A 15,983-nucleotide genomic window follows, 5' to 3' on the forward strand; every position below is an offset into this window, starting at 1 on the left:
GTCAGAGTTCGAGTATCCCTGGAGATTGCCCCCTCCCTTTCTATACATAAGACCTAGGTCTAGGTACGACCGCAGGTATCGGGAGAGCTTCTTCAAAGCCTTCATATGCTGCTGCGAGGGATCAGCAACAAATGAGCTAATTCTTCCAAGGGGGAATGCTAAGTCTGGCCTTGTCATTGTCATTGGCCACATCCAGGTACCATTGTGGCTCTGGTAATCCTGTTTGTTACACCTCTCATCCATGGGTGCCGTAGGCACTAAATGCTCGTAGCTCTCTATAGGTGAGTGGGTTGGCGTAGCCTTCTCTCTAGCCATGTTCATCTTGGCTAAGTTAGCGTGGACATAGTGTCCTTGATCAAGCTTCAAAGTGCCTTGGGACCTGTCTCTTGTAATCCTCATTCCAAGGATCTTCGTAGGTTCACCAAGATCTTTAATCTTAAACACTTTTCCAAGCTCAGCCTTAAACCACTGAACATCTGACAGCTTCGGAGCTGCAATGGGTATGTCATCCACATAGGTAAGGACCATAAGGTCTCTGTCCGTATGGATAAGTAGGCATGGATCTACCTAGGACTAGGTAAATCCAATCTTCTCTAGCTTCGCAACACAGAGCTTGTTCCAGTCTCTAGCTGCTTGCTTAAGCCTATAAAGGCTTCGTAGGACCTTGAACACCATGTTTGGAGGTGCTTCAACTCCTGGGGGTGGGATCATATAGATGTCTTCAAGAAGGCTGCTTTGGGTAAAAGCATTATTCACATCCACTAGGTGCATCTCGAGATCTCTCTCACACACTACTGCCATGAATACTCGGAGAGTATTATGTCTAACAGTAGGTGCAAAGGTCTCTTCGAAGTCAACCCCATATTTCTGTGCAAACCCTGTTGCAACTAGTCTTGCCTTGAACTTCTCAATGGCTCCACTAATCATTCTTTTCACATCAAAGACCCACCTAGAAGTAATTAGATTCGCACCCTTTGGCGGTACAACTGCTTCCTAGGTGTTGTTGCTTGCTAAGGCAATAAGTTCGTTCTCGATTGCCTCTCTCTACATATGTCCCCATTCGGGGTCTCCTACGGCTGCCTTATAGGACTTTGGGATTGGCACTTCCTGCTGATAGGCTATGGCCTGCCCAACAGCAGCAAATGCATGTTCTTCCACGTCGTTCAGAATCTCCTCTACCCAGCTCATTGTAGGGTCTAGATGGAACATCTGGGCGATAAGAGCCTTATAGTGTTTAGCCTCATGCTCTTCAGAGTTATCATCTCCGTCCCCCCTTGACCTCTTGTTGCCTGCAACCTGAGGTGGCGCTAGGTGTTCGGATGGGTCGAACTGAACGACATCTTCTTTTTCTTTCATTGGAGTACCCTGATCTCCAAACTTCTGGTATTCCCCAATGTCCTTTGGGGGAGGGGGAAGTTGCACAAACAGCGGTTGCTGTGGTGTTGATGACTTGGGTAGGTTCTGTATAGATCCACCGTTATCGGCCTTCGACAGTGTTGAAACCGCCTCAATATTTTCTCCTGGCCTTCGTAACGGTGTCTCTGATAATCCCCTATCGGAAAATTTCGCCCCAAAGGGCTTCCTCCCAACAGGATTGCGCTGTGGCGCTCGACCTGGCTGGTTAGTGAAGGTGATACCAAGATCCATATCTCCCCCCTTCTCATTCTCAAACCAGTCGACGTGACTATGCGCTTTTATTGCTTTCATGTCGGGATCCCAGAACAGCCATTGTTTTGTGGTGTTTTCTGAGTAGCCCACAAACACGGCTTCTTTTCCTCGGTTCATCAACTTGTCTCTCCTCAAGCCTTGAGGTTGGGCTCTTGGGTCTACATAGACCACAGCTTTGCATCCGCAGACGCGGAAATGGTCGACTGACGGTACTTGGCCAGTAAAGGCTTCTTCTGGTGAAAGAGCAATACCATCAATGATCGGACCATTAGGCAGTCTGTTTCTGATCACAGTCTGTGCTTGCAAAGCTTCTGGCCAGAACTCAACTGGCATGCCAGAGTCTTCAAGCATAGCCCGGACTGTGTTCTCAGAGGCTTGAATTGACCTTTCCACAGGTCCATTTTGAAGAGAGTTGTAGGCATCAGTTGTGTCCATCTGAGTGCCAAACTCCTTCTCCCACTCTTTTAGCAAGGCGAGAATTTCCTTTGCACCATCACTGCGGATCGCAGACAGAAAGCACCTTGACTGCCGTTCTGCCTGGACCTTCCAATCCCGTAGGGCTGCAGGAGCGTCGCTCCTGGCCTTCAAAGGGATTACCCACTTCTTCCTAGAGAAGTTGTCTACAATCTCAAGCCAATATTTGTATCCTAGCCTAGAGACTGCGCCCTGAAAAGGCCCACAGATGTCAATGGAGATGAGGGCCAGCCTCTCCCCTTTCCTCTCTGTGGCAGGTCCTTTGAACTTCCTCATGTTTGCAAGGGAGCAGACCTTGCAATTCTGGTGTTCAGAAGGAACAGGAATGGGACCTTTCTTGTCAGTGACTCTATGCAGGTTTCTTAGCAGTCCCTTGCCAAGGTGTGCACATCTTCTATGCTATAGCTCCCACTGATCTTCGGACTCAGTGTTAGCCATAGCGGTACCGTCACGTTCTTGAGAGAGTATGCCAGCATGCTGTGGCTCAAGAATTTCCGAGATCGAGTGGATAAACGGTACTCCTCCTCGAAGTTTGGTCTGGACAACGGGTTTACCAGACAAGGATTTTAGGGTGAAACTGGGTGGTTAGACAGCAAACTGTTGGCTGAACTGATTCCACGAAACAAGACTAACTCCAACGCCAGGAACAAACAGGACATTTTCTAAGACAATTTGCTTTCTAGAAGGACCACCCATTACTGCACTTCCCATATGTGTAGCTTGTAGATAGCCACCCCCAACCTTGATCCACTTCCTCTTTTGAAGAGGCTTCAGTGTCCTGAATAGTGAATCTTGGTCAGTCATATGTGATGATGCACAAGAGTCAAGCAACCACTCGGACGAGGGGTACTTGCCTTTGGCTTCTACAGTGGAATGGGCAACCTCATCAACATCATCATCTTCTGATGGTATCTCAGAGTCTGATGCGTCTTCCTGGGTCGCATGGGCCCTTGCAGGCTTACTAGAGGAGGCCTTTGGCTTGCGGCTCTCCTTCATCTGCTTTGCAAGGTCCGTCATCACCTTGAGGACATCACGAAGGTGTGGTGATGATGACCTCCTACGAGGTGGTGACGGTTGTCTCTTAGCAGGGTAGGTAACCCTAGCTGGTTTGTCCTTGTTCCTAACAGCCTGCTGAGCTGCAGAAAGGTGTGGGCACTTGTTCATAAAATGGTCACCATTGCAGAGATGGCACGTGAGCTTGCCCTAGAAACCCTTCTTAGCGAACATGGCTGTCCCTTGATGAATCATTGATTCTTGCTTCTCCCTAAGGATTGCAAGAATGTCTTGTGGTGAGAGATTCACCTGGGCATCAATTGCATCGCGAATTGAGCCAAATGAGTCTGGCAGAGCTGCTAAGAGTTGCTGGATCTTTCTGTCCTCAGTCTTGATGTCTTGGAACTGAGGCGAGATTGAAACAGCCCTCCTTGCAATTGAGCTAAGCTCCTGCCAGGCGTCATCTATTGACTGGTCCTCTGTCATCACGAAATTGGTGTATTGCTGAAGCAAACTTCTTCCAGTAGCGAGAAGTCTTCTCTTGTATTTGGCTTCAGCCCATTCCCACAACTCCTTCGCATGCCGGATCTCGTATGTCATCTCTTGGTCATCTGTCGACAGACAGATGTACATCTCATACAGGGCCGTTGCATTGTGCCGTCTGTACGATGCCTTCCTTATCGCTTGATCCAAAGGAAGGGATGACTCCGATGATGTAGAGGGTGTCGCTGGGGTTGTAGCGGGAATGTCCGTAATGATGTCCTCGAGGACCCAGTCAACCTGCTTTGATACCAGGTGTATTCTCATCAGCTTGAACCATGTTTCGTGGTTCTCTCTTGTCAGAAGAGGTGCTACTCTCTTTCTTGTGAACCCAGTCTCGTTCTCCATTTTTGTAAGTTGAGGGACAGGTTGGCTGCCCTCAGGTAACAGGATGTATTCGGTCGTACGCGATTGGATCGATAGGAGGTGAACCGAACGCGAGGTTGATGGTGGAGAGAATGGCTGTCCACTAGGAAGCGAGGAAAGTCGGTTGTAAGGATAGTGTTGGTGCTGGGACACTGTAGCGTAACTCTCTTAGCAGAGGGGGTTTCTGAGACACTGCGGCTCTCTCAGAATGAACAGTTAGTCGATGCGAACGCGATGTCCGGAGAGCGACTCTTCTCAGTAAGCTCGCCCACTTGTCTAAGGTATTGGCATAGGCTCCCTGACTCGGAGTCTGACAGTGCCTTACTAGGCTCTTTCACGTCTTATATACACCTACAGCACGGCTGTAGCTTCCTATGCAAGGCGGGTGCGGCCTCCAGTCTGCCTTCCTTTTGTTCTGAAGAGGAATAACTCCAATACGACTTTGTCGAGGGTGAAACACCGAGTTGCTAACCCGGGCTCATAACCTGTTAGACAGGTACGAGTTGCGCAGCAGTGGAAGACGGCGGATCATACGAAAGACGAAGAAGGACCTAATGGGATAGCGTGTATCTATATACAGTATCGCCGGTGTTAGTGTAGGTGGATGCTAGGGGTCCGGATGTTTGCTAGCCCATGGGCTGGCAAACCCTAGTCACGTGATCTAGTCACATGACACACCCACACTCACATGCTTGTCCTGCGGCCTGTATGTTCTCAACACCGGGTATAGTTTTTATAGCCCCTATATTTACGCTAACTACTTCCGGCTATCTATATCTATCTTAGAAGGTGTTACTACCTTTAATCTCACTATTAGATAGATAGATTTGTCATTCCCCTGTTCTAGGACCCTATCCGGCCTATATAGGTATATATCTATTGTTATATATAAAGGGAAACCCGAATAGGTAGAAACCCTTCCCGCCCCTAACTACTCCTTATCTAGATTAGCTTTCCCTCTAAACGTACGTAGTCTATATCACTACCCCGTTAGCCCCCGCTCCTAGCCGGTCTCGTCGCGCTACGTCGTGTCCTCTCTTCCTATACTACTCCTACTAGGCGGTACTATTCTAGCCAGCCCTTCTCTAGTATCTAGTTCGTAATACGCCGTAGGTCCTTAGCGTTATTAAGAAGTACCCTAATCGTCCGGTTCCTCGCCTTTACTATCTACTCCCCCCTTCCTAGCGACTACCTTAGATAGACGAGGAGTACGTACCGTACGTTCTAGGAGCGATAGCCGTAGGGGTAGCTAGTATTCGTGTATCCTAGAACCTTCCTCTATAATAGGTACCCCTAGAGGCCGATATATTCGCTTCGTAGTTAGGTTACTATACTACTCTATACCCTCGTAAGGCGGTAGTAGATAAGCTTCGGGGGGTACTTAACCGCGGATTTTGTAGCTAACTATTCCTTAGGTTGTCCCGCTAGCTAAGGGCGTCTACTATGCCCTACAACCTAGTTGTTCTATCTCTCTTTCTATAGTTGCTCTACAAACGATTTCTTACCTTCCTATTATATTACTAGCTATTCGTCCCTTACCCGGTAGTTCGGCTCGTTTCCGGGTCGAATGCCCTTATACGCTAGTACTAATTCGCGGGCCCTTACGACTGTACTAGCGATGACCTTCTATACTAGGTACTATACCGACTTGCCTAAGTAGGAGGTCCGTAGTCCCTAGATATATAGGTCGATCGGCGGTATAGCGGTCTTATACTTAAGTATCCTCGTTAGTATTGACTTATATACCCCGGTGACCTTCCTTAGGCATTGGTTTTAGATCTTCGCTAGCGGCGCGACGAGTCCCTTCGATAGGTAGGCCCTCTCGCCTAAGGACTATACTTAGCTACTATAGGTAAGGACTGGCCGTATAATAGCCGTATATAGAAGTCGTAACTACCGGAAGTCCGCCCCCTATATAGACGTAGTAAGCCTCTAGTATGATGCTATATTCTGTTTAGCTTTCCGTAATATTACCTATACGTACTTCCTCTACCGTAGCGCCGGGTCTACCTATAGTCCGAGGATTCTAAGCTGATTTGCCGGGTTAGTCGTGTGCCCCTATATCTAGATAGACGCTTATATATTATAGAACCGTGGCCGGCGCGTAAAGTGTATCAGATTGTACTTTTCTAGGGCAAACCGAGCCCCGTGCTTCCTAGCCTAGTCCTCGTAGATCTTGTACTTCTCTTCTAGTAGCCTATAGTTCTCCTTAGTCGAGGAAGACTACGCTAGGATGTTTGTGTCGTCTACGAAGCCGCTCGTAGCGGTATTCTAGGATTCTAGAGCTAGGAGTAGCGTCGCTATAAAGAAGAGGAACAGAATAGGTACTAGCGTTAAGCCTTACGGGATTCTAGTATAGACTACTTGAAATAGGCTTCTATACTAGCCGACTAGGATCGACGTACTACGGTTTAGGAGGTAGGACCGTACGAAGTTAATAAGCCACTTAGGGAGTCCTTTCGACCTTAGGATATAGAGTAGCCGCGGGTATAATACGTAGTCGAAGGCTCCCGATATATCTAGGCTAAGTAAGGAAGCTACCTTGTCCCTCTTCTTATACTAGATAGCCTTTACCTAAGAGGTGATAAGTTCTATCGCGGATAGCGTCGATCGCTATAGGCGCGTACCTATCTAGGTGTCCGGGAGTAGGGAGTGTTCCTCTACCGCCTCGGAGAGTCTCGTTATAACTAGCTTCTTAAGCGCCTTCCTAAGAGTGTTAAGGAGCGCAATTAGGCGGTACGACTTTACCTACGTATAGTCTTCCTTCTACGGCTTACGTAGGACTACTATCGTCGATTGTTTAAAAGCTATCGGGTAGTATCCGGTCTATAGGTAGGCGTTAAAGATCGCTATAACTACTAGGGCTAGTTGATCTCTACACTTCTTTAGTAGCTCGTTTAGAATCCTATCCGGCCCCGGGGCTTTCTTCGCCGGTAACTTCCTTAGTATAGTAGCAACTTCTCCCTCGGACACCTCCTATTAGACCGCGATGCTAGGGGCTAGGGGAGTAGAGCTATTTATATCGCTTAGATTAGCCTCGACTAGGGGCGGAAAGAACTTGCTAGCTAGTAGACGCGCCTTAGCCTCGGGGTCGCTAACCGGGCTACTAGGCGATTATAGCGCTAGGATAGAGAAGGAGGGGCCCTATATAGGGTCCTGTCGGGCCCATTTCGCTAGCTTCTACATCCTCTCTAGCTTACCGGCGATTTCTTCTACTATAGCCCTCTAGCCGACTACTTTCTCCCTCCGTATTATAGCTTTCTTCTATTAGTATACCTCCCTATATACGTTCTAGGCCTCCTCGCTATAGCTACTCGTCCACACCCGGCGGGCTCTCCTTACTTCTCTTACTACCGTAGTGTACTCCGGCGTCTAGTATAGTTTAGACTATATCGTTAGTTAGGTAAGCGGAACGTAAAGTAAGGTCGCTTTTCTTATTTCGTCTATTAACCCCTAGACTGCTTCGTCTATCTCGTCTTTACTATTATATTGCTGCTACGCGATCTAGACTAGCCTCTTAGAGTCATTAAGGTACGCCTAGATATTAGCCTAGTAGGCCTTTCCTTAGTTTGGCTTAGGGGTTCTCGCTAGTATACGTTATATCTATGTCGTAATAGAGGTCCTAACTAGTATATAGTCTAACGACGCCTCGAGTTTATGTTCGATCCTATAGTAGGTTACTATATAGTAGTAGCTATCTAAGATCTAGGAGAGGTCGATCGTGCCTTAGAGTCCCCCTCTCTTCTAGGTGCCTAGGTCCTTCGGGGTATTAAGGGCAATTACGTTACTCGCTATTAAGTCGAGTACTTCGTCGGCTATAGGGTACGGCTATATAAGGCTTTCCTAGGAAGGGTAGTATATATTAAAGTCTCCTACTACGATGTGGCACCCTTGTCTCTTAAGCGTACTATCTAGGTGTCTACAGACCCCTAGGTCGCGGCTAGACCTCGAGGCTAGCGGTTATATATATAGGTTGTATATCTAGGTACTACCTACGTAGAGGGAGGTAATATCGCCCCCGCCTTCTTCGTCTACGTAGTACACTACCTCCTAGTCGGATTCTAGTATGTCCTTGCTAATATAGAAGCACGTACGGGGTCTGCCGTCGCCTCGTAGATATGTCGTATAGCCTAGTGACTTATAGGTCGTTATTCTCTTATAGTACGGGTTAATTTATAGCTCCTAGATTGTAAGGACATAGTAGACGCGCGGGTCCGCCTCGTATAGGAAATGGTTCTAGACTATATCCTTGCTATAGTTGACGTTATACTAGATAATACTAAGCGTATCGAGGCTAGTTATTAGTATCGACAATCATTTCCTCTATATCGTCCTATGTCCTACTACCCTATACGTCCTAGTCTACGCCTATCGGCTATGTACTAAAGGGGAGCCGGGCCTAGTTAGATTCCCTCGCCGTAGCTAGTAGAGCACGTAGCCTCCCGTACGCCCTAGGTTACGTATCCTTTATATTATTCTCGGCCCTAGGGCGCTTATACCCGACCGCCGCTAGTTAGTTCCGGTATAGGCTAGCCTTACGGTCGCCGTAGAATCTTAGGGCGACGGTTCTGTTTATGATTGCCTTGTTTTTCGCTAGTTTCCGCTATAGGCATTCCGTACTATACGATAGGTAGTGCCCCGGATAGTTCGCGTACCGTCTCGTAGTCGATATATAGTCCCTAGACATATAGTCTCCTATATAGTTCGAGTAGGCCTACTTATTTATGTACGTGTAGGTTTAGTGTCTATACTGTTAGCATTTGAAGTATTAGAGGACACGAAAGGATAAGGAGTGCTTTTCTACTATCTTAAGGCTATATTACTAGATCAGGCCTTGTTCTATCGCTAGATCTACCGCTTTCGCGTCTTATAGCTATACTATTAGCGCCGAGGCCTTCTTGCCTTCTAGCCATTTCCTATAGAGCCAAGTCGCCTTCTAGATTAGAGAGTTAAGAGTGACCGGGTTGTCCTCTTAGAGAGCGCGTAGGTGACCCTAGTTAGTTAGGTCAAACTCCTTAGGCATATCGTAGACTAGGATCGTAAATTGTTTCGTTAAGACCTTTACTAATGCCGTAACCTTAGATGCCTACTATAGCTATGCCTCTAGGTGCCTCCTAGTAGTAGTAGAGCTAGTATAGATCTATAGAGTACCGTTAGACTGTTAGTTCACTACGACTACCCCTAGTTAATTGATTCGTTAGGCGAGCTCCTTGTTCGATAGCTTCGTAACTTCGGCCTAGTCTTCCTTTGCTACAATACGGATCGTAACTATATCGTGCGTTAGGCGGGGGCCTAGTATTGATGCCGCGACCGATGCCTAGCTATAGGGGTGTTAATTCCGGGTGGCCTTGCTAATCGCCTAGGACGTCGTCCTTATTTCTTATTACCCTCGGTGATGCGACAGTATAAGCGCCGTAGGTAGCTAAGTGATCATTACCTATAGAGACCGGTAAGGGAGCTAATCGTTAGTTTCTGTTAAACAGGTACGAGTTGCGCAGCAGTGGAAGACGGCGGATCACACCAAAGACGAAGAAGGACCCAATGGGATAGCGTGTATCTACATACAGTATCGCCGGTGTTGGTGTGATCCGCCGTCTTCCACTGCTGCGCAACTCGTACCTGTTTAACAGGTTATGAGCCCGGGTTAGCAACTCGGTGTTTCACCCTCGACAAAGTCGTATTGGAGTTATTCCTCTTCAGAACAAAAGGAAGGCAGACTGGAGGCCGCACCCGCATTGCACAGGAAGCTACAGCCGCGCTGTAGGTGCATATAAGACGTGAAAGAGCCTAGTGAGGCACTGTCAGACTCCGAGTCAGGGAGCCTGTGCCAATACCTCAGACAAGTGGGCGAGCTTACTGAGAAGAGTCGCTCTCCGGACATCGCGTTCGCATCGACTAACTGTTCCGTCTGAGAGAGCCGTAGTGTCTCAGAACACCCTCCCCTGAGAGAGCTACAGACAGTGTCTCAGAAACACGATCCTTACGACCGACTTTCCTCGCTTTCTTGTGGACAGCCATTCTCTCCACTATCAACCTCGCGTTCGGTTCACCTCCTATCGATCCGATCGCGTACGAACGAATACCTTTCTTCTGTAGGCAGCCATCCTGTCCTATATATAAAAGCATGGAGGAAACCGGACACAGCACCCTTGGTAGGAGGAGAGCAGCACCTATCCTAACCAAGGACAACTAGAGGACATGGTTCTCATTGATACAAGACCATCTTGAAGCTCAAGATGTGCTTTGGGTTGTAGATGGAGGCCATCTATTATCAAGCACACCCAGCTCCTCAACACCATCTGAGTCATCAGATCCCTTACCTGGACTTGAAGAGTCAAGATACAGTCCAGTTGGGAGGAAAGCAAATAGATGAGACAAGCTGGAGAGATCTGGCTCAAGATGAGGGCAAAGTACAGCAAGGTTCATGCTGCATATGCAATGACAGTTGTTCAAGAATTGATCAACTTCAGAATGATAGATGGCATGACCATCAGACAGGCCTGGGTCCACCTTGGCAATCTTGTAAGAAGGATTGCTGAAGTTGACCCAGCAGAGGCTCACTACAGAGAGCCTACAAGGAAGCTGAAGCATCTGCTTCAAGCCCTGCCTGAGGTGTATCTTGGGACCAAGAACACTATCCTGGCCTAGCCAGGACTGTCATATGAAGATTGTCTACAACTGCTTGAGTCACATGAATCCAGGCTGGAAGTTGCATCCAAGGAAACAGCAATGTTTGTAGGAAGAGGTTTCCAGGGCAAGATCACCTGCCATCTCTGTGATGGTGATCATGTGATCAAGGATTGCCCACACCTCTCTGGAGCCAAGCATGCTGTCAGGAAGGACAAGCTCAACAGAGGAAACACCTCTGTTGCAAAGAGACAATCATCACCACCGAGAACGAGGTCCCCATCCCCAAGCCTGAGGGACATCCTAGTGGTGATGAAGGACCTTACAAGGAAGAGCCTGTGCAACCCAGGAAGACTTATCAGACCCTGAGACACCATCAGAGGATGATGAAGTTGATGAGGTTGCCCATTCAACTGTGGAAGCCAAAAGCAAGTACCCCTCCTCAGAGTGGTTGCTTGACTCTTGTGCTTCATCCCATATGACTGACCAGGATTCACTTTTCAGGACCCTGAAACCTCTTCAGAAGAGGAAGTGGATCAAGGTTGGGGGTGGCTACCTACATGCCACACATGAGGGGAGTGCAGTGATGGGTGGTCCTTCTGGGAAGCAGATTGTCTTGAAGAATGTTTTGTTTGTTCCTGGCCTTGGAGTTAGCCTTGTCTCTTGGAATCAGTTCAGCCAACAGTTTGCTGTCCAACCGCCCAGTTTCACCCTCAAATCCCTTCCTGGAAAACCTGTTGTCCAGACAAAGCTGAGAGGGGGTGTTCCATTCATTCAAAGTGTTTCAGAGCAGCTTGAAGCTATGCCTCAAGCATATGCCTCTCTATAGGAGCATGACTTGGATCTGTCCAAGTTAGGTACACATTTTGAGTGTGAATTGGAACAGGCTATGACTGCCACTGAGTCCCAGGACCAGTGGGAGCTATAGCATAGAAGATGTGCACACCTTAGCAAGGGACTGCTAAGAAACCTGCATAGAGTCACTGACAAGAAAGATCCCATTCCTGTTCCTTCTGAACACCAGAACTGCAAGGTCTGCTCCCTTGCAGACATGAGGAAGTTCAAAGGACCTGCCACAGAGAGGAAAGGAGAGAGGCTGGCCCTCATCTCTATTGACATCTGTGGGCCTTTTCAAGGTGCAGTCTCAAGACTTGGCTTCAAGTACTGGCTTGAGATTGTAGACAACTTCTTGAGGAAGAAGTGGGTAGTCCCTTTGAAGGCTAGGAGTGATGCTCCTACAGCTCTAAAGGAATGGAAGGTTCAGGTAGAGAACAGCTCAAGGTGTTTTCTATCTGCAATCCGTAGTGATGGTGCAAGGGAAATTCTTTCCTTGCTAAAACAGTGTTTGTGCAACTTCCCCAACCTCCAAAAGACATTAGAGAGTACCAGAAGATTGGAGTAGAGGGGACTCCAAGAAAAGAAAAGGAAGAGGAACTTGTTCAGGAGGATCAACCTCAACAGCCACCTCAGCTTGCAGGCAACAAGAGGTCAAGGGGGGATGAAGATGATGGCTCTGCTGAGCATGAAGCCAAGCATCATAGGGCATTGATTGCTCAGATGTTTCATCTTGATCCAACTATGAGCTGGGTTGAGGAAATCCTGAATGATGTGGAGGGATATGCATTTGCTGCTGTTAGGCAGGCCATAGCCTACCGGCAGGAAGTGCCAATCCCAAAGTCCTATAAGGAGGCAGTGGGAGACCCCAATTGGGGACATATGTGGAAAGAGGCAATCCAGAAAGAACTTATTGCCTTAGGAAGCAACAACACCTTGGATCCAGTTGTACTACCAAGGGGTGCAAACCTGGTTACATCTAAGTGGGTTTTTGATGTGAAAAGAATGATCAGTGGAGCCATTGAAGAGTTCAAGGCAAGACTGGTTGTAAGAGGGTTTTCACAGAAATATGGTGTTGACTTTGAAAAGACCTTTGCACCTACTGTTAGGCATGATACCCTTAGGGTCTTCATGGCTGTAGTATGTGAGAGAGATCTTGAGATGCACCAGGTGGATGTGAACAATGCTTTCACCGAAAGCAGCCTTCTTGAAGACATCTACATGATCCCACCCCCAGGTGTCGAAATTCCACCAAATATGGTCTTCAAGGTCCTTAGAAGCCTGTATGGACTGAAGCAAGCAGCTAGAGATTAGAACAAGCTCTGTGTTGCCAAGCTAGAACAGATTGGATCCACCTAGTCCCAGGTGGATCCATGCCTACTCATCCACAGAGGAAGAGACATCATGGTCCTCACCTATGTGGATGACATCCCCATTGCAGCTCCAAAGCTGTCAGATGTTCAGTGGTTCAAGGCTGAATTTAGAAGAGTGTTCAAGATCAAAGATCTTGGGGAACCTGAGAAGATCCTTGGAATGAGGATTACAAGAAACAGGTCCCAAGGTACTGTAAAGCTTGATCAAGGACACTACATCCAAACTAACCTTGCCAAGATGGGCATCTCTCCAGAGAAGGCCACACCCACACTCTCACCTATGGACAGCTATGAGGATCTGAGACCTTCAGCTACTATGGATGAGAGGTGCAACAAACAGGAGTACCAGAGTTGCAATGGTACCTGGATGTGGCCAATGACAATGACAAGGCCAGACCTTGCTTTCCCCCTTGGAAGAATCAGCTCATATGTTGCTGACCCTTCAAAGCAACATCTTAGAGCCTTGAAGAAACTCTCCAGATATCTGAGATCATACCCAGACCTGGGCTTGATGTACAGAAGAGGAGGAGGTATTCTCCAGGGATACTCAGATTCTGATTATGCCATAGACAAGGCAGACAGAGTCTCAATCCTTGGACATGTGTGGTTCCTTTGTGGATCACCTGTGTCCTGGATGAGTAGGAAGCAGAAGTCTGTTGCCACATCAACAATGGAGGCTGAGTTCATGGCCATGAATGCAGCAGCTAAGTAGTCACAGTTTCTTGCTGCAGTCCTTAGAGAGATGAGGTGTCCTGACCTGGTTGGAGAGTGTTCATTCCAACCTAGGATGAAGGCAAGCAGTACTGTTGATGAGCTGAGACCCGTGAAGCTTATGGGTGACAACCAAGCAGCTTTGACCTTTGTCAAAAATGCCCATGTCCATGACAGGTCAAAGCATATTGATGTGGCATACTACTATGTCAGGAATCTCTAGTGGCAAAAGAAGATTGCAGTGGATTACTGCCACACAAAGGACATAGTTGCTGATGGGCTGACTAAGCCCCTCAATGGCCAGCAGTTTCAAAACTTTGTGAGGCAGCTCTAGCTTGTATAAGGGATTGTTTGAGACCTTCTGACCTGAGTGGGAGTGTTGAGAATATGCAGGTCATAGGGTCAACATTGAGTGCTTAGGGGGATTAGTAATCAGGGCTTGCTAGTCAAGTCCTGAGTACAGCTGTCCCTCCTGAAACACCTACACCAACACCGGCGATACTGTATGTAGATACACGCTATCCCATTGGGTCCTTCTTCGTCTTTGGTGTGATCCGCCGTCTTCCACTGCTGCGCAACTCGTACCTGTTTAACAGTTTCTATACTTTTTACGTCCTCTATAAGTTGCTACTAGTTGTCTTAGGGGGGCTTCGCCTATAGGGCCGTAGGCGCCCTTAGTACCGTAGCCTAGGCTACTATTACCTAGGAGTTGCCTAATGTAGCTAGGCACCTCCGCGGCGTTTAGAGCTGAAGAAATAGGGTAAAGAGAGCTTTAAGCTATCTAGATTAAATAAGGTAGAACTCCCTTAGTCCTAGGGTAAGGAAGGAATCGTATTTAGTAAGCTAGCTACGAGATAAGGTAACAAGTCTTAACCGCGCTTTCCTACTTATCTAGTACTACCGTGTAGCCTCGTTTCGAGAGGTTAGCCCGGAGCAAAAGCTTCCCTCTACGCCCTCCCTCCCTATTTACTCCTTAAGCCAATATCTACCTCTATAGGCCTAAGCCCTTTAGTGCTCTCTATTGACCGATATACGTATCCGTCCTCTCGGGCTATATAGACAGTGTCAGCCGTCGCTACTAGTATATACTACGCCCTAGGTTTTGACGCCCTTCGCGTTACCGTAGCCTATCTCTAGAAAGCGGCCGTCTATACCTCGTAGGTTTGCTCGGGGCACATACTACGCCGGGTAGCGTACTCCTTACGTTTCTACCTACTAACTAATATAAAGTTCCTTATTACCCTACCCTCGATCCTCCCCGATTATAGAACTAATCTACTTGTATTATACGTCTTTTCCCCGTCCTAATAGCCGTCTTTTCCTTGCTTAGGCTATCGTCTTTTCCTCGTCGTAATCTACTATATTAGACTAGGTGCGTTATGTAGCGGGATAGGTAGTGCCTTAGGCAAAACCCTCGTTCCTATACCGGGTATTTAATAGGCCCTTATAGGCTTCGTCGCGTATCTACCTACCTACCGTATTGCCCGCTAGTAAATACTAGATTGTTTCGTAGTCCGCTCGACGCCGTTATATAGTCCGCTTAGTTGTTGTTCTATAGTCCGCTCGTCTAATGTTCGTCGCTTAGCCCGCTCGGTTTACGGTCTCCGGAGGTGAAAATTCTATACTTATACTAGAGGTGTCCTATCGAGCGTATAGGCTACGGTTCCGCGCCCTTCTTACACGTAGAAAGAAGAGGGACTCGCTCCCGACACGAGTACACGCTCGTCGGATAGTTTTTATACCCGTTTTGCTAGTAGTCCTCTATTCGCCGCGGCTTCGCCTATATTACGCGCCCGTCGCGCCTACGACGCTCTAGCGTAAGAATACTTAGCCCTCTCGTAGCTAGACGAGAGGTTCGTAGCGGACACTACGTATAGGTGATTCTCGTCGTCGACCTAATTTTACTATTAAGAATAGGCTAAGCTTATACCTAAGGATATATAACGTATATATAAGAGTATACGAGAACGCTACGAGGTAGTAATAGCTAAGAATAGAGGGTATACTAGGTAATAAGCTACGCTAAGTAGTAGATATATACTTCCTAATAAGGAAAGGTAGAAGAACAGGGGTTATAAAAACTATACCTAGGACTATATAAGCCGAGGTATTACGCTAGTACGCGCGGTTATATAATCTATAGACTAGCTATCTATTTACTAGGCCTAGGGCCGTGATACTACCCCCCCCTCTTAAATCGCGCTTACTCCCTTAAGCTCGTAGTATTACCGCTACAAATACGACATTATCTTCTATATCGTCCTCTATATCTTCTATTAAATAGGTACGAGTTACGTAGTAGTAGAAGACGGCGGATTATACGAAAGACAAAGAAGGACCTAATAGGATAGCGTATATCTATATATAGTATCGCTAGTGTTAGTATAGGTAGATACT

Source organism: Fulvia fulva, chromosome 8 (genome assembly GCF_020509005.1).
Source record: "Fulvia fulva chromosome 8, complete sequence".
In the NCBI taxonomy this organism is placed as follows: domain Eukaryota; kingdom Fungi; phylum Ascomycota; class Dothideomycetes; order Mycosphaerellales; family Mycosphaerellaceae; genus Fulvia; species Fulvia fulva.